The sequence below is a fragment of the Cherax quadricarinatus genome, chromosome 4, assembly GCF_038502225.1.
Source record: "Cherax quadricarinatus isolate ZL_2023a chromosome 4, ASM3850222v1, whole genome shotgun sequence".
Lineage (NCBI taxonomy): Eukaryota > Metazoa > Arthropoda > Malacostraca > Decapoda > Parastacidae > Cherax > Cherax quadricarinatus.
This window is the reverse complement of record NC_091295.1, coordinates 70,007,322-70,029,977: the sequence shown is the minus strand read 5'-3', so window position 1 is coordinate 70,029,977 and position 22,656 is coordinate 70,007,322. Positions and strand designations below refer to the sequence as shown.

At 46.4% G+C, this 22,656-nt stretch overlaps 1 protein-coding gene across 4 annotated transcripts in view; it reads left to right on the top strand.

Moving 5' to 3' along the window:
• The window catches only part of LOC128684450 (NAD kinase), a 174,735-nt gene that overhangs the window by 104,809 nt on the left and 47,270 nt on the right, over positions 1–22,656 (top strand). The window lies entirely within an intron of this gene.

Here is a 22,656-nt window from a genome sequence, read left to right as displayed (position 1 = left end):
TTACTGCCCACAGCTCCGTTCAAGGCTGGAGAGAGCAGAGAACGTTTACTGCCCGCAGCTCCGTTCAAGGCTGGAGAGCAGAGATCGTTTACTGCCCGCAGCTCCGTTCAAGGCTGGAGAGCAGAGATCGTTTACTGCCCGCAGCTCCGTTCAAGGCTGGAGAGAGAGCAGAGAACGTTTACTGCCCACAGCTCCGTTCAAGGCTGGAGAGAGAGCAGAGAACGTTTACTGCCCACAGCTCCGTTCAAGGCTGGAGAGAGAGCAGAGAACGTTTACTGCCCACAGCTCCGTTCAAGGCTGGAGAGAGCAGAGAACGTTTACTGCCCGCAGCTCCGTTCAAGGCTGGAGAGAGAGCAGAGAACGTTTACTGCCCGCAGCTCCGTTCAAGGCTGGAGAGAGCAGAGAACGTTTACTGCCCGCAGCTCCGTTCAAGGCTGGAGAGAGAGCAGAGAACGTTTACTGCCCGCAGCTCCGTTCAAGGCTGGAGAGAGCAGAGAACGTTTACTGCCCGCAGCTCCGTTCAAGGCTGGAGAGAGAGCAGAGATCGTTTACTGCCCGCAGCTCCGTTCAATGCTGGAGAGAGCAGAGAACGTTTACTGCCCGCAGCTCCGTTCAAGGCTGGAGAGAGAGCAGAGAACGTTTACTGCCCGCAGCTCCGTTCAAGGCTGGAGAGAGAGCAGAGATCGTTTACTGCCCGCAGCTCCGTTCAAGGCTGGAGAGAGAGCAGAGATCGTTTACTGCCCGCAGCTCCGTTCAAGGCTGGAGAGAGAGCAGAGAACGTTTACTGCCCGCAGCTCCGTTCAAGGCTGGAGAGAGAGCAGAGATCGTTTACTGCCAGCAGCTCCGTTCAAGGCTGGAGAGAGAGCAGAGAACGTTTACTGCCCACAGCTCCGTTCAAGGCTGGAGAGAGCAGAGAACGTTTACTGCCAGCAGCTCCGTTCAAGGCTGGAGAGAGAGCAGAGATCGTTTACTGCCAGCAGCTCCGTTCAAGGCTGGAGAGAGAGCAGAGATCGTTTACTGCCCGCAGCTCCGTTCAAGGCTGGAGAGAGAACAGAGAACGTTTACTGCCCGCAGCTCCGTTCAAGGCTGGAGAGAGAGCAGAGAACGTTTACTGCCCGCAGCTCCGTTCAAGGCTGGAGAGAGATCAGAGATCGTTTACTGCCCGCAGCTCCGTTCAAGGCTGGAGAGAGAGCAGAGAACGTTTACTGCCCGCAGCTCCGTTCAAGGCTGGAGAGCAGAGATCGTTTACTGCCCGCAGCTCCGTTCAAGGCTGGAGAGAGAGCAGAGAACGTTTACTGCCCTCAGCGCCGTTCCCGTCTGGAGAGAGCAGAGAACGTTTACTGCCCGCAGCTCCGTTCAAGGCTGGAGAGAGAGCAGAGAACGTTTACTGCCCGCAGCTCCGTTCAAGGCTGGAGAGAGCAGAGAACGTTTACTGCCCGCAGCTCCGTTCAAGGCTGGAGAGAGAGCAGAGAACGTTTACTGCCTGCAGCTCCGTTCAAGGCTGGAGAGAGAGCAGAGAACGTTTACTGCCCGCAGCTCCGTTCAAGGCTGGAGAGAGAGCAGAGAACGTTTACTGCCCGCAGCTCCGTTCAAGGCTGGAGAGAGCAGAGAACGTTTACTGCCCGCAGCTCCGTTCAAGGCTGGAGAGAGAGCAGAGATCGTTTACTGCCCGCAGCTCCGTTCAAGGCTGGAGAGAGAGCAGAGATCGTTTACTGCCCGCAGCTCCGTTCAAGGCTGGAGAGAGAGCAGAGAACGTTTACTGCCCGCAGCTCCGTTCAAGGCTGGAGAGAGAGCAGAGATCGTTTACTGCCCGCAGCTCCGTTCAAGGCTGGAGAGAGAGCAGAGAACGTTTACTGCCCGCAGCTCCGTTCAAGGCTGGAGAGAGAGCAGAGAACGTTTACTGCCCGCAGCTCCGTTCAAGGCTGGAGAGAGAGCAGAGAACGTTTACTGCCCGCAGCTCCGTTCAAGGCTGGAGAGAGAGCAGAGAACGTTTACTGCCCGCAGCTCCGTTCAAGGCTGGAGAGAGCAGAGAACGTTTACTGCCCGCAGCTCCGTTCAAGGCTGGAGAGAGAGCAGAGATCGTTTACTGCCCGCAGCTCCGTTCAAGGCTGGAGAGAGAGCAGAGAACGTTTACTGCCCGCAGCTCCGTTCAAGGCTGGAGAGAGAGCAGAGAACGTTTACTGCCCGCATAGAGTCACACCATTTAAAATATTGGAACTGCTTCAGAGTTCTTGGAATGTAGTCTCTGGAGTGAAGTGGAGAACCATAATTTATAATATATAGTTACCTTACCCGGTGAATATAACTGGAGGGTGTTCTGGGGGTCAACGCCCCCGCGGCCCGGTCCATGACCAGACCTCACGGTGGATCAGGGACTGATCAGCCAGGTTGCTACTGCTGGTCGCACGCAACCAGCGTACTAATCACAGCCCGGTTGGTCAGGTACTGAAGATATTGGAGGACTCGGTACCAAATCCACTTCCGGAAAACCTCTTAGAGGTATCACCCTTAAGCTACTGAGTAGTTTCTTAAACTACCCCCTTATATGTGTATATAATTATTTAAAAAATAACTTTTAAATGATACACTGGGAATGACATCATAGGACCTGTGTATAGCATCGTAGATCCTATATTTCAAATATTTCCTCCCACTCCCTAGAGGTTGACCACGTGCCTAGGATGCTGAAGGCATTTCCTCTCTGGATCGCAACATTGAGTCTCTGAAAAAGTAAACTGATCACTCTGGGGTCTTCGGTTTCTCTGAGAAGTTTATCTAACTTCTTCAGAAACTTCACCTTTAACAGTAAAAATGTAATATCACACATGTAAATCATTCACACACAGCACTTCTTGAGAATAAGTTTGAACAAAACTGAAACTCCCAGTCTGGGGGTTCCAAACATTTGAAAAAAATCATGTTTATTTACAAAATATGCATTTTAAGTGATATAGAGTATATTATTACCCTTCGTAGATTTTCCCAGCAGGTTTATAAGTTTGTTTATAACAGAGTTTTAACAGCAACACCTGTCACATCAATAACAGTTTTAACACCTTGGGCAGAACAGTATTCTGAGAGTGTTTACCAAGGTACACAATGTCTGGTAGTGATTCAGGGATCATCGCCCTTACGGTCCGCTCTCAAACCAGGACTCATAAATTAGAAAGGAATAAGGAGGAATAGGAAGTATTACGAAAAATGCAGGAGAGCAACACTGAGTGTATGCTAAATGTGGGTATAATGATGAGAGGCCAGAGTTGGTGGTGACGGTAGTGAGCTTATTGTGTGGTCAGTGTGTCAACACAATGTGTTAGCACGTGCACCGTGGAGCCTCTGTAAAGCTCAACCTCTCACTCTAAACAATAACACACACACACACACACACACACACACACACACACACACACACACACACACACACACACACACACACACACACACACACACACACACACACACACACACACACACACACACACACACACACTCTCTCTCTCTCTCTCTCTCTCTCTCACTCTCTCTCTCTCTCTCTCTCTCTCTCTCTCTCTCTCTCTCTCTCTCTCTCTCTCTCTCTCTCTCTCTCTCTCTCTCTCTCTCTCTGCCCCTAGGAACGTACTTAGAGTGAAGGCCACATTCACGCACCCTTAACATTATCCTCAATCACACCTTCACGTTCTCTTAATATTAATCTCAAGCAAGTGTGGCACTGCTCAGGTGCCGCCACGGTGCCACACTTGTCGGTGCCACACTTGTCGGTGCCACACTTGTCGCGGCCGTTTCATACTTTTCTTAATCGTAGTTAAATATATTATAGGTTTGTATGACTTAACTTTACAGGAAATATCATTTGTAGGTTTACAAGAAACATTTAATAATTAACGTTAGAAATCGCTTAGAAAATCACTAATATAATAATATAGTTTCTTAGATGAGAGCTTAAGTTGGTCGTGAAAGCTGTCATCATCATATATACCCGGCTACTCTCTCAACCGTAGTACACACACGATATCTTGCAATGTAACACACACACTAACACTTTCCTAATACATTTTTCCTCTGGACACGACCTACAGTATTGAAAATGAGTTGGGCAAATATTTTTGTTAGTGGGTTTGGGTTTGAGAAGGACTTGCCTAGAATGGGCCAGTAGGCCTGTTGCAGTGTTCCTTCCTTTTCCTGTCATGTAACACAGGTACCTATTTCTACTGCTAGGTGGGCAGAGGCAGCCGAGATGTAAGGCAACTGGCTCAAATATTTCTCTGTGCCAGGGAATCGAATCCAGAGTCTTGCGATTGTGAAGCTATTGTGGAGAGAGTCAGCAATATGGTGGTTATATCTTTATCATCCCTTTTGCCAATGTACATAGACCATCCTGAGAGAGAGTAATTCCTAAGTAATGATAACTCCAGCTCAGCCGGAAGGAAACCTTTGAAGCTTCCGTACCTGATGAACCCTTACTCTCCTCCTTACCTTAATGAAGTCTAAAAAAAAAAAAAAAACCATACCACGGGCGGGGTTAGAACCCGCCCGGGGGTTCTAACCCCGCCCGTGGTATAGTTTGTTTGCAATCATGTCATTACGATTTCGTGAGTCGAGTCTTAATGAAGTTTCCCAGCTTAGGCTGACACATTTAAACTAAATACATAACTCATCTTGTTAGGTATCGCTATTGTATCCAATTTTGTTTAAAAAAAAAATGCAAAACCCGACGTCAACACAACCCGTATATTTTAGTCGAATTTAAAGGGAACACTAGAGAAACTAGGTAATAGCTTTTAGAGTGTGGAGGGGATGCGTGGAGAGGGAGCCAGGTACACGTATGGCAGCTATAAACGCAAAGGAGTTATAGGGACGCGAGTATTTTTCATTCTCTGTATAGTACGTGAAACGAACTAAGTGAAGAGGTTATGGAGGTAACTTACACTATTTAAAGAGTAGGTATGATCAAGTCTTGGAGACCAGGAATCGGAAAAGAAGGTGGATAATTGAGAAAGTGTATAAATGATGGTACCAGCTTCTACATCAGAAAGAAAATATAACAGGTCTAAGAGATTTTAAGAAATACACAGGAAAGTAAGATAAGTGTGTACTGCAAGATTTATTTTTCATCATAAGTGTTCAAAAAAATAAGAAAAAAAAACTGCAAAAGTGGAACACATTTAGCTCTTCCGTTCCACGGTTCGCGAAAATCGTAATACTGCTAATGTATATTTGACTGATGTGAGCTTTAAGACTGGCTTACCATGGGTTCAAGCTCTTCTCGTTGCTGAGTTGCGTTTTACACTCGCAAGACAGGAGAGTAATACCTCGCAGGATGCTTACTGTCTGCCAACCTACCACCTGGTGTGCTTGTATCACACTCCCAAGACAGGAGAGTAATACCTCCCAGGATGCTTGCTGTCTGCCAACCTACCACCTGGTGTGCTTCCATCACACTCCCAAGACTGGAGAGTAATAACTCCCAGGATGCTTACTGTCTGCCAACCTACCACCTGGTGTGCTTGTATCACACTCCCAAGACAGGAGAGTAATACCTCCCAGGATGCTTGCTGTCTGCCAACCTACTACCTGGTGTGCTTGTATCACACTCCCAAGACAGGAGAGTAATACCTCCCAGGATGCTTGCTGTCTGCCAACCTACTACCTGGTGTGCTTGTGTCACACTCCCAAGACAGGAGAGTAATACCTCCCAGGATGCTAGCTGTCTGCCAGCCTACTACCTGGTGTGCTTGTATCACGCTCCCAAGATAGGAGAGTAATACCTCCCAGGATGCTTGCTGTCTGCCAACCTACCACCTGGTGTGCTTCCATCACACTCCCAAGACAGGAGAGTAATACCTCCCAGGATGCTTGCTGTCTGCCAACCTACCACCTGGTGTGCTTCCATCACACTCCCAAGACAGGAGAGTAATACCTCCCAGGATGCTTGCTGTCTGACAGCCTACTACCTGGTGTGATTCCATCACACTCCCAAGACAAGAGAGTAATACCTCCTAGGGTGCTTGCTGTCTGACAGCCTACTACTTGGTATCACACTCCCAAGACAGGAGAGTAATACCTCCCAGGATGCTTGCTGTCTGCCAGCCTACTACCTGGTGTGCTTGTATCACACTCCCAAGACAGGAGAGTAATACCTCCCAGGATGCTTGCTGTCTGCCAGCCTACTACCTGGTGTGCTTGTATCACACTCCCAAGACAGGAGAGTAATACCTCCCACGATGCTTGCTGTCTGCCAGCCTACTACCTGGTGTGCTTGTATCACACTCCCAAGACAGGAGAGTAATACCTCCCACGATGCTTGCTGTCTGCCAGCCTACCTCCTGGTGTGCTTGTGTCACACTCCCAAGACAGGAGAGTAATACCTCCCACGATGCTTGCTGTCTGCCAGCCTACTACCTGGTGTGCTTGTATCACACTCCCAAGACAGGAGAGTAATACCTCCCAGGATGCTTGCTGTCTGCCAGCTTACTACCTGGTGTGCTTGTATCACACTCCCGAGACAGGAGAGTAATACCTCCCAGGATGCTTGCTGTCTGCCAGCCTACTACCTGGTGTGCTTGTATCACACTCCCGAGACAGGAGAGTAATACCTCCCAGGATGCTTGAAGTCTGCCAGCCTACTACCTGGTGTGCTTGTATCACACTCCCAAGACAGGAGAGTAATACCTCCCAGGATGCTTGCTGTCTGCCAGCCTACTAACATCCTTTTACCCACTACCATCCTACTACAGCTACACAACAGATCAACACACACAAGTTGTATATGGATATTGCAGGATGGGTGTATATGTGGCTGGACACATTGTTATTATCAAGTGTTCTTCTCGGGCTGGGATATCCTGTTGCGTAACTCTTGGTTTTTGTTGTTATATTTTTTACGCTCTATTTGCGCACGAGAGGCCGGGGGTGTTGCGGCAGCGTACGTGGCTGACCTCGGCCTGTACACACTGTTCTGGCACCTACATCTTTTGACCTGCTCGTGTGGGGCGTATTGTGTGGGAGGGTTTGGTGGGGAGGGGGAGAGTGTTTACCTTTAAAGAAAAAATGAAGGGAAGTACAATGCTATGCCTGGTACAATTCACAACCAACCCGCAATATCGTTGCTGGAACATGCTAACCCGCAATATCGTTGCTGGAACATGCTAACCCGCAATATCGTTGCTGGAACATGCTAACCCGCAATATCGTTGCTGGAACATGCTAACCCGCAATATCGTTGCTGGAACATGCTAACCCGCAATATCGTTGCTGGAACATGCTAACCCGCAATATCGTTGCTGGAACATGCTAACCAGCAATATCGTTGCTGGAACATGCTAACCCGCAATATCGTTGCTGGAACATGCTAACCCGCAATATCGTTGCTGGAACATGCTAACCCACAATATCGTTGCTGGAACATGTTAACCCACAATATCGTTGCTGGAACATGCTAACCCACAATATCGTTGCTGGAACATGTTAACCCAAACTATCGTTGCTGGAACATGTTAACCCACAATATCGTTGCTGGAACATGCTAACCCCAAATATCGTTGCTGGAATATGTTAACCCAAAATATCGTTGCTGGAACAAGCTAACCCCAAATATCGTTGCCGGAACATGCTAACCCACAATATCGTTGCTGGAACATGTTAACCCACAATATCGTTGCTGGAACATGCTAACCCACAATATCGTTGCTGGAACATGCTAACCCACAATATCGTTGCTGGAACATGCTAACCCACAATATCGTTGCTGGAACATGTTAACCCAAACTATCGTTGCTGGAACATGTTAACCCACAATATCGTTACTGGAACATGCTAACCCACAATATCGTTGCTGGAACATGTTAACCCAAACTATCGTTGCTGGAACATGTTAACCCACAATATCGTTGCTGGAACATGCTAACCCACAATATCGTTGCTGGAACATGCTAACCCACAATATCGTTGCTGGAACATGCTATACCCAAAATATCGTTGCTGGAACATGTTAACCCACAATATCGTTGCTGGAACATGCTAACCCACAATATCGTTGCTGGAACATGTTAACCCACAATATCGTTGCTGGAACATGCTAACCCACAATATCGTTGCTGGAACATGCTAACCCACAATATCGTTGCTGGAACATGCTATACCCAAAATATCGTTCCTGGAACATGTTAACCCACAATATCGTTGCTGGAACATGTTAACCCACAATATCGTTGCTGGAACATGCTAACCCACAATATCGTTGCCGGAACATGCTAACCCACAATATCGTTGCTGGAACATGCTAACCCACAATATCGTTGCTGGAACATGCTAACCCACAATATCGTTGCTGGAACATGCTAACCCACAATATCGTTGCTGGAACATGCTAACCCCAAATATCGTTGCTGGAACATGCTAACCCAAAATATCGTTGCCGGAACATGCTAACCCACAATATCGTTGCTGGAACATGCTAACCCCAAATATCGTTGCTGGAACATGCTAACCCACAATATCGTTGCTGGAACATGCTAACCCAAAATATCGTTGCTGGAACATGCTAACCCACAATATCGTTGCTGGAACATGCTAACCCCAAATATCGTTGCTGGAACATGCTAACCCACAATATCGTTGCTGGAACATGCTAACCCACAATATCGTTGCTGGAACATGCTAACCCACAATATCGTTGCTGGAACATGCTAACCCACAATATCGTTGCTGGAACATGCTAACCCACAATATCGTTGCTGGAACATGCTAACCCACAATATCGTTGCTGGAACATGCTAACCCACAATATCGTTGCTGGAACATGCTAACCCACAATATCGTTGCTGGAACATGCTAACCCCAAATATCGTTGCTGGAACATGCTAACCCACAATATCGTTGCTGGAACATGCTAACCCACAATATCGTTGCTGGAACATGCTAACCCACAATATCGTTGCTGGAACATGCTAACCCACAATATCGTTGCTGGAACATGCTAACCCAAAATATCGTTGCCGGAACATGCTAACCCCAAATATCGTTGCTGGAACATGCTAACCCCAAATATCGTTGCTGGAACATGCTAACCCACAATATCGTTGCTGGAACATGCTAACCCAAAATATCGTTGCCGGAACATGCTAACCCACAATATCGTTGCTGGAACATGCTAACCCACAATATCGTTGCTGGAACATGCTATACCCAAAATATCGTTGCTGGAACATGCTAACCCAAAATATCGTTGCTGGAACATGCTAACCCACAATATCGTTGCTGGAACATGCTAACCCAAAATATCGTTGCTGGAACATGCTAACCCCAAATATCGTTGCTGGAACATGCTAACCCAAAATATCGTTGCCGGAACATGCTAACCCCAAATATCGTTGCTGGAACATGCTAACCCCAAATATCGTTGCTGGAACATGCTAACCCCAAATATCGTTGCTGGAACATGCTAACCCACAATATCGTTGCTGGAACATGCTAACCCACAATATCGTTGCTGGAACATGCTAACCCACAATATCGTTGCTGGAACATGCTAACCCAAAATATCGTTGCCGGAACATGCTAACCCCAAATATCGTTGCTGGAACATGCTAACCCCAAATATCGTTGCTGGAACATGCTAACCCACAATATCGTTGCTGGAACATGCTAACCCAAAATATCGTTGCTGGAACATGCTAACCCACAATATCGTTGCCGGAACATGCTAACCCACAATATCGTTGCTGGAACATGCTAACCCCAAATATCGTTGCTGGAACATGCTAACCCACAATATCGTTGCTGGAACATGCTAACCCACAATATCGTTGCTGGAACATGCTAACCCAAAATATCGTTGCCGGAACATGCTAACCCACAATATCGTTGCTGGAACATGCTAACCCCAAATATCGTTGCTGGAACATGCTAACCCACAATATCGTTGCTGGAACATGCTAACCCACAATATCGTTGCTGGAACATGCTAACCCACAATATCGTTGCTGGAACATGCTAACCCACAATATCGTTGCTGGAACATGCTAACCCACAATATCGTTGCTGGAACATGCTAACCCACAATATCGTTGCTGGAACATGCTAACCCACAATATCGTTGCTGGAACAGTTCACAACTGACCCACAAATTTGATAATGGTCCAGGACCAATCAAAATGTCTTAGTTTCACCTGCAGTTATGGCGTTATTTGTAAATTGGTTTATTCATTCATTAATAATTTGCCGGTACTTCTGGCCCGAGTCTTCTGGAGATGGCGACCCAGCGGTGGCCCCGGGTGGGGGGTGGCTTCATCATCTTCTTTCTTTTGTGTAACTATAGCTCCAGGTCCCGCTTCTACCACTGATCACACAGTGTGCTGTATAACTATAGCTCCAGATCCCGCCTCTACCACTGATCACACAGTGTGCTGTGTAACTATAGCTCCAGGTCCCGCCTCTACCACTGATCACACAGTGTGCTGTGTAACTATAGCTCCAGGTCCCGCTTCTACCACTGATCACACAGTGTGCTGTGTAACTATAGCTCCAGGTCCCGCCTCTACCACTGATCACACAGTGTGCTGTGTAACTATAGCTCCAGGTCCCGCTTCTACCACTGATCACACAGTGTGCTGTGTAACTATAGCTCCAGGTCCCGCCTCTACCACTGATCACACAGTGTGCTGTGTAACTATAGCTCCAGGTCCCGCCTCTACCACTGATCACACAGTGTGTTGTGTAACTATAGCTCCAGGTCCCGCCTCTACCACTGATCACACAGTGTGCTGTGTAACTACAGCTCCAGGTCCCGCCTCTACCACTGATCACACAGTGTGCTGTGTAACTATAGCTCCAGGTCCCGCTTCTACCACTGATCACACAGTGTGCTGTGTAACTATAGCTCCAGGTCCCGCCTCTACCACTGATCACAGTGTGCTGTGTAACTATAGCTCCAGGTCCCGCCTCTACCACTGATCACACAGTGTGCTGTGTAACTATAGCTCCAGGTCCCGCCTCTACCACTGATCACACAGTGGGCTGTGTAACTATAGCTCCAGGTCCCGCCTCTACCACTGATCACACAGTGTGCTGTGTAACTATAGCTCCAGGTCCCGCCTCTACCACTGATCACACAGTGTGCTGTGTAACTATAGCTCCAGGTCCCGCCTCTACCACTGATCACACAGTGTGCTGTGTAACTATAGCTCCAGGTCCCGCCTCTACCACTGATCACACAGTGTGCTGTGTAACTATAGCTCCAGGTCCTGCCTCTACCACTGATCACACAGTGTGCTGTGTAACTATAGCTCCAGGTCCCGCCTCTACCACTGATCACACAGTGTGCTGTGTAACTATAGCTCCAGGTCCCGCCTCTACCACTGATCACACAGTGTGCTGTGTAACTATAGGTCCAGGTCCCGCCTCTACCACTGATCACACACTGTTCTGTGTAACTATAGCTCCAGGTCCCGCCTCTACCACTGATCACACAGTGTGCTGTGTAACTATAGCTCCAGGTCCCGCCTCTACCACTGATCACACAGTGGGCTGTGTAACTATAGCTCCAGGTCCCGCCTCTACCACTGATCACACAGTGTGCTGTGTAACTATAGCTCCAGGTCCCGCCTCTACCACTGATCACACACTGTTCTGTATAACTATAGCTCCAGATCCCGCCTCTACCACTGATCACACACTGTTCTGTGTAACTATAGCTCCAGGTCCCGCCTCTACCACTGATCACACAGTGTGCTGTGTAACTATAGGTCCAGGTCCCGCTTCTACCACTGATCACAGTGTGCTGTGTAACTATAGCTCCAGGTCCCGCTTCTACCACTGATCACACACTGTTCTGTGTAACTATAGCTCCAGGTCCCGCCTCTACCACTGATCACACAGTGTGCTGTGTAACTATAGCTCCAGGTCCCGCCTCTACCACTGATCACACAGTGGGCTGTGTAACTATAGCTCCAGGTCCCGCCTCTACCACTGATCACGCAGTGTGCTGTGTAACTATATCTCCAGGTCCCGCCTCTACCACTGATCAAACAGCGTGCTGTGTAACTATAGCTCCAGGTCCCGCCTCTACCACTGATCACACAGTGTGCTGTGTAACTATAGCTCCAGGTCCCGCCTCTACCACTTATCACACAGTGTGCTGTGTAACTATAGCTCCAGGTCCCGCCTCTACCACTGATCACACAGTGTGCTGTGTAACTATAGCTCCAGGTCCCGCCTCTACCACTGATCACACAGTGTGCTGTGTAACTATAGCTCCAGGTCCCGCCTCTACCACTGATCACACAGTGTGCTGTGTAACTATAGCTCCAGGTCCCGCCTCTACCACTGATCACACAGTGTGCTGTGTAACTATAGCTCCAGGTCCCGCCTCTACCACTGATCACACAGCGGGCTGTGTAACTATAGCTCCAGGTCCCGCCTCTACCACTGATCACACAGTGTGCTGTGTAACTATAGCTCCAGGTCCCGCCTCTACCACTGATCACACAGTGTGCTGTGTAACTATAGCTCCAGGTCCCGCCTCTACCACTGATCACAGTGTGCTGTGTAACTATAGCTCCAGGTCCCGCCTCTACCACTGATCACACAGTGTGCTGTGTATCTATAGGTCCAGATCCCGCCTCTACCACTGATCACACACTGTTCTGTGTAACTATAGCTCCAGGTCCCGCCTCTACCACTGATCACACAGTGTGCTGTGTAACTATAGCTCCAGGTCCCGCCTCTACCACTGATCACACACTGTTCTGTATAACTATAGCTCCAGATCCCGCCTCTACCACTGATCACACACTGTTCTGTGTAACTATAGCTCCAGGTCCCGCCTCTACCACTGATCACACAGTGTGCTGTGTAACTATAGGTCCAGGTCCCTCCTCTACCACTGATCACACAGTGGGCTGTGTAACTATAGCTCCAGGTCCCGCCTCTACCACTGATCACACAGTGTGCTGTGTAACTATAGCTCCAGTTCCCGCCTCTACCACTGATCACACAGTGTGCTGTGTAACTATAGCTCCAGGTCCCGCCTCTACCACTGATCACACAGTGGGCTGTGTAACTATAGCTCCAGGTCCCGCCTCTACCACTGATCACACACTGTTCTGTGTAACTATAGCTCCAGGTCCCGCCTCTACCACTGATCACACAGTGTGCTGTGTAACTATAGCTCCAGGTCCCGCCTCTACCACTGATCACAGTGTGCTGTGTAACTATAGCTCCAGGTCCCGCCTCTACCACTGATCACACAGTGTGCTGTGTAACTCTTGTAGTGACGTCTTCTGTTATACTTTTTTTTGGTTCCAGGTTTATGCAGTTCTCATTTTTTCACACTATTTCATCTCTAACTTTCTTTCCATCTATCAACCAGTATTTACGGACAAACATTTTTCATTATTCCGTCTACCTTTTACACAGCTGAGTTGGCTGAAGTTGTGCTTCAGCTCCAGAGCCACCTCTCTTACTCTTCCTAGGTTGAATTAAAATGGTTGAGTTATTCAGCATAGGCAGAGTCCGCCCGAACTTTGGTGGATAAAACGTTTTCTCATATTAAAAGGCCACAAACCACATCATATGCCTTATTCACATTCTTGTCCGTATATTGTACCACTGATATACATAGATTGGCTTCAAGCCAGCTTGCGAGTGTAGAAAACCCCTTGAAACCGATCACAGGTATGTTACAGGTAACCTCATTTCTTTCCTGCCTCGCTCTGGCTGGCCAGGTGAATCCCAGAGAGAGAGAGGAAGAGGAAAGGGGGTTATTGACGGTATCACAGTTTTCCCGGGTTGGGGAAGGGAGGGGGGTGACACATTTTGTACTTTTAACATTGTTAAATACATGATAGTGTGAGGACACCTTGTATCCAACAGTTGAATACTTCAAGCAGGTCTCCATCACACATTTACATAGATTTGCCCCAGAAAGCTACCCATAATATATATATATATATATATATATATATATATATATATATATATATATATATATATATATATATATATATATATGTGTGTGTGTGTGTGTGTGTGTCGTGCCGAATAGGTAAAATTGGTCAATTAGCAAGAAATCATTTAAAATTAAGTCTTTTCCAAAATTTTCTCTTATACGGTTAAAACTAATTTTTTTTCAGTTATGTTAATGTATAAATTAAAAATTTTGTACCAAAAGAACCTTAGAAAACTTACCTATCCTTATTATAACAAGGGCATTTTTTTTTTAGCTTAATCCAACAAAATATATTTTAGATAATCTTACAAAAATTGAATAATAAACAAACACAATGAAATATGTTTTTTCGTTAGGTTCAGAATTATTTTTGCGAAATTATTGCATACACAAATTTTCGCTTCCCTCATTCGGCAAGAAGAGCGTTGCTAGTTAAGCCAAAATAGCCCAATATCCGTTATCCGTTCAGTGTCGGCGTGCCTCGTTGTGCTCCGGGTTTTCTCGTGTTTTCACGGTCGCCCTTACGTGCTAGAACTTTAATTTGTGTCATCAATCCTATACGATACATCCCTCTAGCGCCTGGAACCAATCTTGGGCGGAAAACATTATATACTGAGTCAAAAAAGGAGAATTAGTGTGCACTACCTAGCAGAGTTTACTGCCAGAGGGGAATCATAGGCCTGTGTTCCGTGTGAAAAAATAATAATAATTGAACTTTGTGTCAGAGGAAAGAAAGTCTCCCTGAAAACATTGAGTATACATAGTGTATAGTGTATACTACAGTGGCTCCCTAGTATATTGATGATAAAGGCTAAAGTGTCATTTGAAAACAGGTGAATTTGTAAATGAAGTGATAAGCCTATAGAGGCAGGTGCCAGAAGTCGCCAGAAACTTACCACAGGTCAGCTGTTTTAATAATCTTCCTGGCCTGCTAGTGTACTCGCATATAATCTAGTGATACCAGTGAATAGCAGAATACAGTGTTGTAGTAGCAACTAACCAGTATTATAATGGTACTTAGTGGAGTGGAGTGACTTTCATTAGTTTCTTTTTTCTTGAAATACCAGACGTTACTGTGAATTTCATATAACCTGTAGTTACCAGCGGTCGCAATATACACAACGAGAAGCAAATATTACTACAGAAAAAGCGTCCTTCCTCCAAAATTTGCACCAGTCAACTATAGTGATAATATAGCATTTATTGTGGTGGAGACGGAAAAAAAATAGAAAAGCTAGATACAGCGATTGATAAACAAGGGTTGAGGTCGACCGTTCGTCATTGTAGGAGCTGCCAGCAGTCACCGGCTCTTCAACACGCAAGTTATACTTTTGTATCAATCAAATCACATATTACTCGGGTAGATAATTTCCAGTAGATCCTTCATGTGTTAGCCCAAATCACCGACCAGTATGTTTTAAATAAGCGACCCACTGATCAGATCAGATCGACTGGTCCGAACCCTTGACTGGTCCAAACCCTGGACTGGTTTCAAACGGTTTCGTTGGACAATAAAGCAGACTGTAAACGGATGGGGTTGTAGGCGCCCTTATAAACATAAACATTAAATATATATCAGGAGCGTGCACGGTAAGCTGTCCAATATACAAAAACAGTTAGAAACAGAAATACAAATAGCTAGAGCTTCATTTAAGGAGGTTATTAATAGAATATTCAAGAGGTTCCTAGTAGAATTGCAGTAAATCAACCATTCAAATCATTATGAAGCTGTGTGTAGTCTGTGGTCAGTCAAACAAACGCGCTTCCACATGCATAAATTGTCATTTTTGTGGAAATTGGTGTCACGCCCCTTGTGCAGATATCCAAGAACTAGCTACAAGCAGTATTAAAACAGGGAAGTGTTTTTGGGTATGCCCAAATGAGATAAATCTGTGGACTAAAATCACAAGGGTATTAAAAGAGGTCAACATCAAAGCTGCTTTCATAGAAAACCTGGAAGCTTTCTACAACAGATGGGAACATAAAAAGTCTGGGCTGAATGGTACTGCCCTTGATACTGGCCATGTAGTCAGAAACTGTAAGGCTGGAGATGAAGTCCTGGTAGTCAGTAAATGTGGGGCTGATAGTGCTGTCCTGGGAGACAGTAATGGTGAAGCTGGAGGTGCTGTCCTGGGAGACAGTAATGGTGAAGCTGGAGGTGCTGTCCTGGGAGACAGTAATGGTGAAGCTGGAGGTGCTGTCCTGGGAGACAGTAATGGTGAAGCTGGAGATGCTGTCCTGGGAGACAGTAATGGTGAAGCTGGAGATTTTGTCCAGGTAGTCGGGAATTATACGCAGGAAGGAATACATATAAATGACCTCATAGGGGACAGGAGCCATAGTAGGGAAACAAGTGCAGTCAAAGATAAGATAAAACCAATATTGCAAACTAGAAATACCGCAGGAAATAGCAAACAAGAGGACTCCACTAGCAATAGTGAGGATATATTACCAAAAACAACTGGTGGGAGCTCCATTGTTGGTGCTAGGGAGGATAGAAGTAAGACAGGGAAACATGCACCAACAGGGAATACAGTCACAGAAACCCAAGGCAAACGGAAACCAAGCCTGTGCACATACTATGCACTCGGTATCTGCTGGCATGGGAAATCTGGAAAAACAGATGGGACGTGCAACTATGACCACCCTAGAAAATGCCATGCCCATATGACAACAGGAAAATGCAAACTCCCTTCCTGTAAGCTTTTTCACCCTGAACTGTGTACCTCTTCAGTACAGGAAAGACTGTGCTATAACTTAAATTGCCAGGCATACCATCTAAAGGGGACAAAAAGATACAAAACATCCAGGCCATGGGAAAACCTGGGTAGCCACAGCCACTCAAGAGGGAGAGGTTTTTTAGTGCCAGGAAGGAAAAAAAACTGGCAGGAAATGGCAGAAATCGTACACCAAATCCAGTCATTCCTGGAGTGGAACCACAGTCGATGGCCTCCACTCCAAACCAACAGATACAGATACTAATGCCGGAAAAAAAATCCCCCCCCCCAGTACCAACAATACCACCAGTCCGATAACATTCTTCTTTGCAAATATACAGGGTCTAAAGCCAGCAACAAACAACAAAATACCTTTCATCCGTGGACTGCTTGCAGAGGCAAAGGCAATGTTCGCGGCTTTCACTGAGACCCACATAAAGGATCACTTGGACAACGAAATATGGATCCCAGGTTACAACCTATACAGATGTGACAGAGTGAACAGGCAAAAGGGGGGGGGGTTGGCCTGTACATTGCAGAGTCACTTGTTTGCACAGAACTGCTAAATGCCTCAAATGATGTAGTGGAAGTTTTAGCAGTAAAGGTCGAGAACCAAAACCTAGTCATTGTGGTAGTCTACAAGCCTCCGGATGCAACATCCCAGCAATTCCAGGAACAGCTGTTAAAAATTGACCACTCTCTGGAAAATCTTCCAGCTCCTGCACCCAACATCTTGCTCCTGGGGATTTCAACTTAAGGCACCTAAAATGGAGGAATATAGCAAATAATATTGTTGCAGTAATAACACCAGGAGGCAGCTCTGATGAAAACTCACACTCACGCGAGCTTTTAAATCTCTGCACAAAATTCAATTTAAACCAGCAAATAATAGAGCCTACTAGACTGGAGAATACACTAGACCTCATCTTCACTAACAATGATGATCTGATAAGAAATGTCACCATATCAAAAACAATATACTCAGATCACAACATAATTGAGGTTCAGACATGTCTGTGCGGAGCCCCAGACCGACAAAATGAGATTAGTCACGAGGGAGCATTCACCAAATTCAACTTCAATAACAAAAACATAAAGTGGGACCAAGTAAACCAAGTCCTAACCAATATAAGCTGGGAAGATATACTAAGCAACACAGACCCCAACTTATGCCTAGAACAGATTAACTCGGTGGCACTCGATGTATGCACAAGGCTTATTCCTCTAAGAAAAAGGAGGAGTAGATGTAAAATAGAAAGAGACAGGCGCTCCCTTTACAGGCGACGGAAAAGAATAACAGAGCGGCTAAAAGAGGTCAATATATCTGAAATGCGTAGGGAGACACTGGTCAGAGAAATAGCAAGCATCGAACTCAAGCTAAAGGAATCTTATAGGAGTCAGGAATCGCGGGAAGAACTAAAAGCCATAAATGAAATCGAAAGAAACCCAAAGTATTTCTTCTCCTATGCCAAATCAAAGTCGAGAACAACGTCCAGTATTGGGCCCCTACTTAAACAAGATGGGTCCTACACAGATGACAGCAAGGAAATGAGTGAGCTACTCAAGTCCCAATATGACTCAGTTTTTAGCAAGCCGCTAACCAGACTGAGAGTCGAAGATCAAAATGAATTTTTTATGAGAGAGCCACAAAATTTGATTAACACAAGCCTATCCGATGTTATCCTGACGCCAAATGACTTCGAACAGGCGATAAATGACATGCCCATGCACTCTGCCCCAGGGCCAGACTCATGGAACTCTGTGTTCATCAAGAACTGCAAGAAGCCCCTATCACGAGCATTTTCCATCCTATGGAGAGGGAGCATGGACACGGGGGTCGTCCCACAGTTACTAAAAACAACAGACATAGCCCCACTCCACAAAGGAGGCAGTAAAGCAACAGCAAAGAACTACAGACCAATAGCACTAACATCCCATATCATAAAAATCTTTGAAAGGGTCCTAAGAAGCAAGATCACCACCCATCTAGAAACCCATCAGTTACACAACCCAGGGCAACATGGGTTTAGAACAGGTCGCTCCTGTTTGTCTCAACTATTGGATCACTACGACAAGGTCCTAAATGCACTAGAAGACAAAAAGAATGCAGATGTAATATATACAGACTTTGCAAAAGCCTTCGACAAGTGTGACCATGGCGTAATAGCGCACAAAATGCGTGCTAAAGGAATAACAGGAAAAGTCGGTCGATGGATCTATAATTTCCTCACTAACAGAACACAGAGAGTAGTCGTCAACAGAGTAAAGTCCGAGGCAGCTACGGTGAAAAGCTCTGTTCCACAAGGCACAGTACTCGCTCCCATCTTGTTCCTCATCCTCATATCCGACATAGACAAGGATGTCAGCCACAGCACCGTGTCTTCCTTTGCAGATGACACCCGAATCTGCATGACAGTGTCTTCCATTGCAGACACTGCAAAGCTCCAGGCGGACATCAACCAAATCTTTCAGTGGGCTGCAGAAAACAATATGAAGTTCAACGATGAGAAATTTCAATTACTCAGATATGGTAAACATGAGGAAATTAAATCTTCATCAGAGTACAAAACAAATTCTGGCCACAAAATAGAGCGAAACACCAACGTCAAAGACCTGGGAGTGATCATGTCGGAGGATCTCACCTTCAAGGACCATAACATTGTATCAATCGCATCTGCTAGAAAAATGACAGGATGGATAATGAGAACCTTCAAAACTAGGGAGGCCAAGCCCATGATGACACTCTTCAGGTCACTTGTTCTATCTAGGCTGGAATATTGCTGCACACTAACAGCACCTTTCAAGGCAGGTGAAATTGCTGACCTAGAAAATGTACAGAGAACTTTCACGGCGCGCATAACGGAGATAAAACACCTCAATTACTGGGAGCGCTTGAGGTGGTTCCTAAACCTGTATTCCCTGGAATGCAGGAGGGAGAGATACATGATTATATACACCTGGAGAATCCTAGAGGGACTAGTACCGAACTTGCACACGAAAATCACTCACTACGAAAGCAAAAGACTTGGCAGACGATGCACCATCCCCCCAATGAAAAGCAGGGATGTCACTAGCACGTTAAGAGACCATACAATAAGTGTCAGGGGCCCGAGACTGTTCAACTGCCTCCCAGCACACATAAGGGGGATTACCAGCAGACCCCTGGCAGTCTTCAAGCTGGCACTGGACAAGCACCTAAAGTCAGTTCCTGATCAGCCGGGCTGTGGCTCGTACGTTAGTTTGCGTGCAGCCAGCAGCAACAGCCTGGTTGATCAGGCTCTGATCCACCAGGAGGCCTGGTCACAGACCGGGCCGCGGGGGCGTTGACCCCCGGAACTCTCTCCAGGTAAACTCCAGGTATTCGGCACGACATGTATATGTTTACCTGGAGTTTACCTGGAGAGAGTTCCGGGGGTCACCGCCCCCGCGGCCCGGTCTGTGACCAGGCCTCCTGGTGGATCAGAGCCTGATCAACCAGGCTGTTGCTGCTGGCTGCACGCAAACTAACGTACGAGCCACAGCCCGGCTGATCAGGAACTGACTTTAGGTGCTTGTCCAGTGCCAGCTTGAAGACTGCCAGGGGTCTGCTGGTAATCCCCCTTATGTGTGCTGGGAGGCAGTTGAACAGTCTCGGGTCCCTGACACTTATTGTATGGTCTCTTAACGTGCTAGTGACACCCCTGCTTTTCATTGGGGGGATGGTGCATCGTCTGCCAAGTCTTTTGCTTTCGTAGTGAGTGATTTTCGTGTGCAAGTTCGGTACTAGTCCCTCTAGGATTTTCCAGGTGTATATAATCATGTATCTCTCCCTCCTGTTGATAAATTAGACAACTGTGCAACTCTTGGGTATCTTTATTGAGGAAACGTTTCGCCACACAGTGGCTTCATCAGTCCATACAGAGGAGAATCTTGAAGAACAGGAGGAGAATGAGGTAATCAGTCCCTCAACCTTGAGTCGATGTGGTCAGTCCATCAATCTTGAATAGAATACGGCATACGTGCTGAGAAGGAGCTTATAAACCGTTGGCAGGAGAGGTGCAGCAGTCATAGGTCGTGTAACATTTGTTCAATGTTGAAGTAGGTCGTGCCCAAGAATTAGGCAAGCGAAGAATTCCCAAGTATTAAGATCCCAAGAAGTTGCAGTGTCTGACAGGTTTGTAGATGAATGGTTCAGAGAACCGACATGTTGATAAATTAGACAACTTCTTCAAGATTCTCCTCTGTATGGACTGATGAAGCCACTGTGTGGCGAAACGTTTCCTCAATAAAGATACCCAAGAGTTGCACAGTTGTCTAATTTATCAACATGTCGGTTCTCTGAACCATTCATCTACATCTCTCCCTCCTGCGTTCCAGGGAATACAGGTTTAGGAACCTCAAGCGCTCCCAGTAATTGAGATGTTTTATCTCCGTTATGCGCGCCGTGAAAGTTCTCTGTACATTTTCTAGGTCGGCAATTTCACCTGCCTTGAAAGGTGCAGTTAGTGTGCAGCAATATTCCAGCCTAGATAGAACAAGTGACCTGAAGAGTGTCATCATGGGCTTGGCCTCCCTAGTTTTGAAGGTTCTCATTATCCATCCTGTCATTTTTCTAGCAGATGCGATTGATACAATGTCATGGTCCTTGAAGGTGAGATCCTCCGACATAATCACTCCCAGGTCTTTGACGTTGGTGTTTCGCTCTATTTTGTGGCCAGAATTTGTTTTGTACTCTGTATATATAGGTATGCTATCGGTATATAGGTATACGCTATACCAGTATATATGCTGTGTCCATGTATTGTTTGTATTGGCTTGATAAAGCTGCTGGAGAGCGAAACGTTGCCACAAAAAAAGCCCCTTAGTTGCACTTGTCCTTGTACCTAACATACTGTCGGTAATTTTACCAACATTATTACAATTAGTATATTATTATTTATTGATGGAATGCGACCTTGTACCAAGAGGCGTCCCTATTTGACAGAGAAAACTTCAACGTCTTGAACACTAGTCTGGGTGATCAACATAGGTTCAGTAAGAAGTATTGTGCGGGGGTCGTGTCTGGCCTGTGTCATCATTCTGGGTGATCAACATAGGTTCAGTAAGAAGTATTGTGTGGGGGTCGTGTCTAGACTGTGTCATCATTCTGGGTGATCAACATAGGTTCAGTAAGAAGTATTGTGTGGGGGTCGTGTCTAGCCTGTGTCATCATTCTGGGTGATCAACATAGGTTCAGTAAGAAGTATTGTGCGGGGGTCGTGTCTGGCCTGTGTCATCATTCTGGGTGATCAACATATCTTCAGTAAGAAGTATTGTGCGGGGGTCGTGTCTAGCCTGTGTCATCATTCTGGGTGATCAACATAGGTTCAGTAAGAAGTATTGTGCGGGGGTCGTGTCTGGCCTGTGTCATCATTCTGGGTGATCAACATATCTTCAGTAAGAAGTATTGTGTGGGGGTCGTGTCTAGCCTGTGTCATCATTCTGGGTGATCAACATAGGTTCAGTAAGAAGTATTGTGTGGGGGTCGTGTCTAGCCTGTGTCATCATTCTGGGTGATCAACATAGGTTCAGTAAGAAGTATTGTGCGGGGGTCGTGTCTGGCCTGTGTCATCATTCTGGGTGATCAACATAGGTTCAGTAAGAAGTATTGTGTGGGGGTCGTGTCTAGCCTGTGTCATCATTCTGGGTGATCAACATAGGTTCAGCAAGAAGTATTGTGTGGGGGTCGTGTCTAGCCTCGTTCCTGTGTCATCATTCTGGGTGATCAACATAGGTTCAGTAAGAAGTATTGTGTGGGGGTCGTGTCTAGCCTGTGTCATCATTCTGTGTGATCAACATAGGTTCAGTAAGAAGTATTGTGCGGGGGTCGTGTCTAGACTGTGTCATCATTCTGGGTGATCAACATAGGTTCAGTAAGAAGTATTGTGCGGGGGTCGTGTCTGGCCTGTGTCATCATTCTGGGTGATCAACATAGGTTCAGTAAGAAGTATTGTGCGGGGGTCGTGTCTAGCCTGT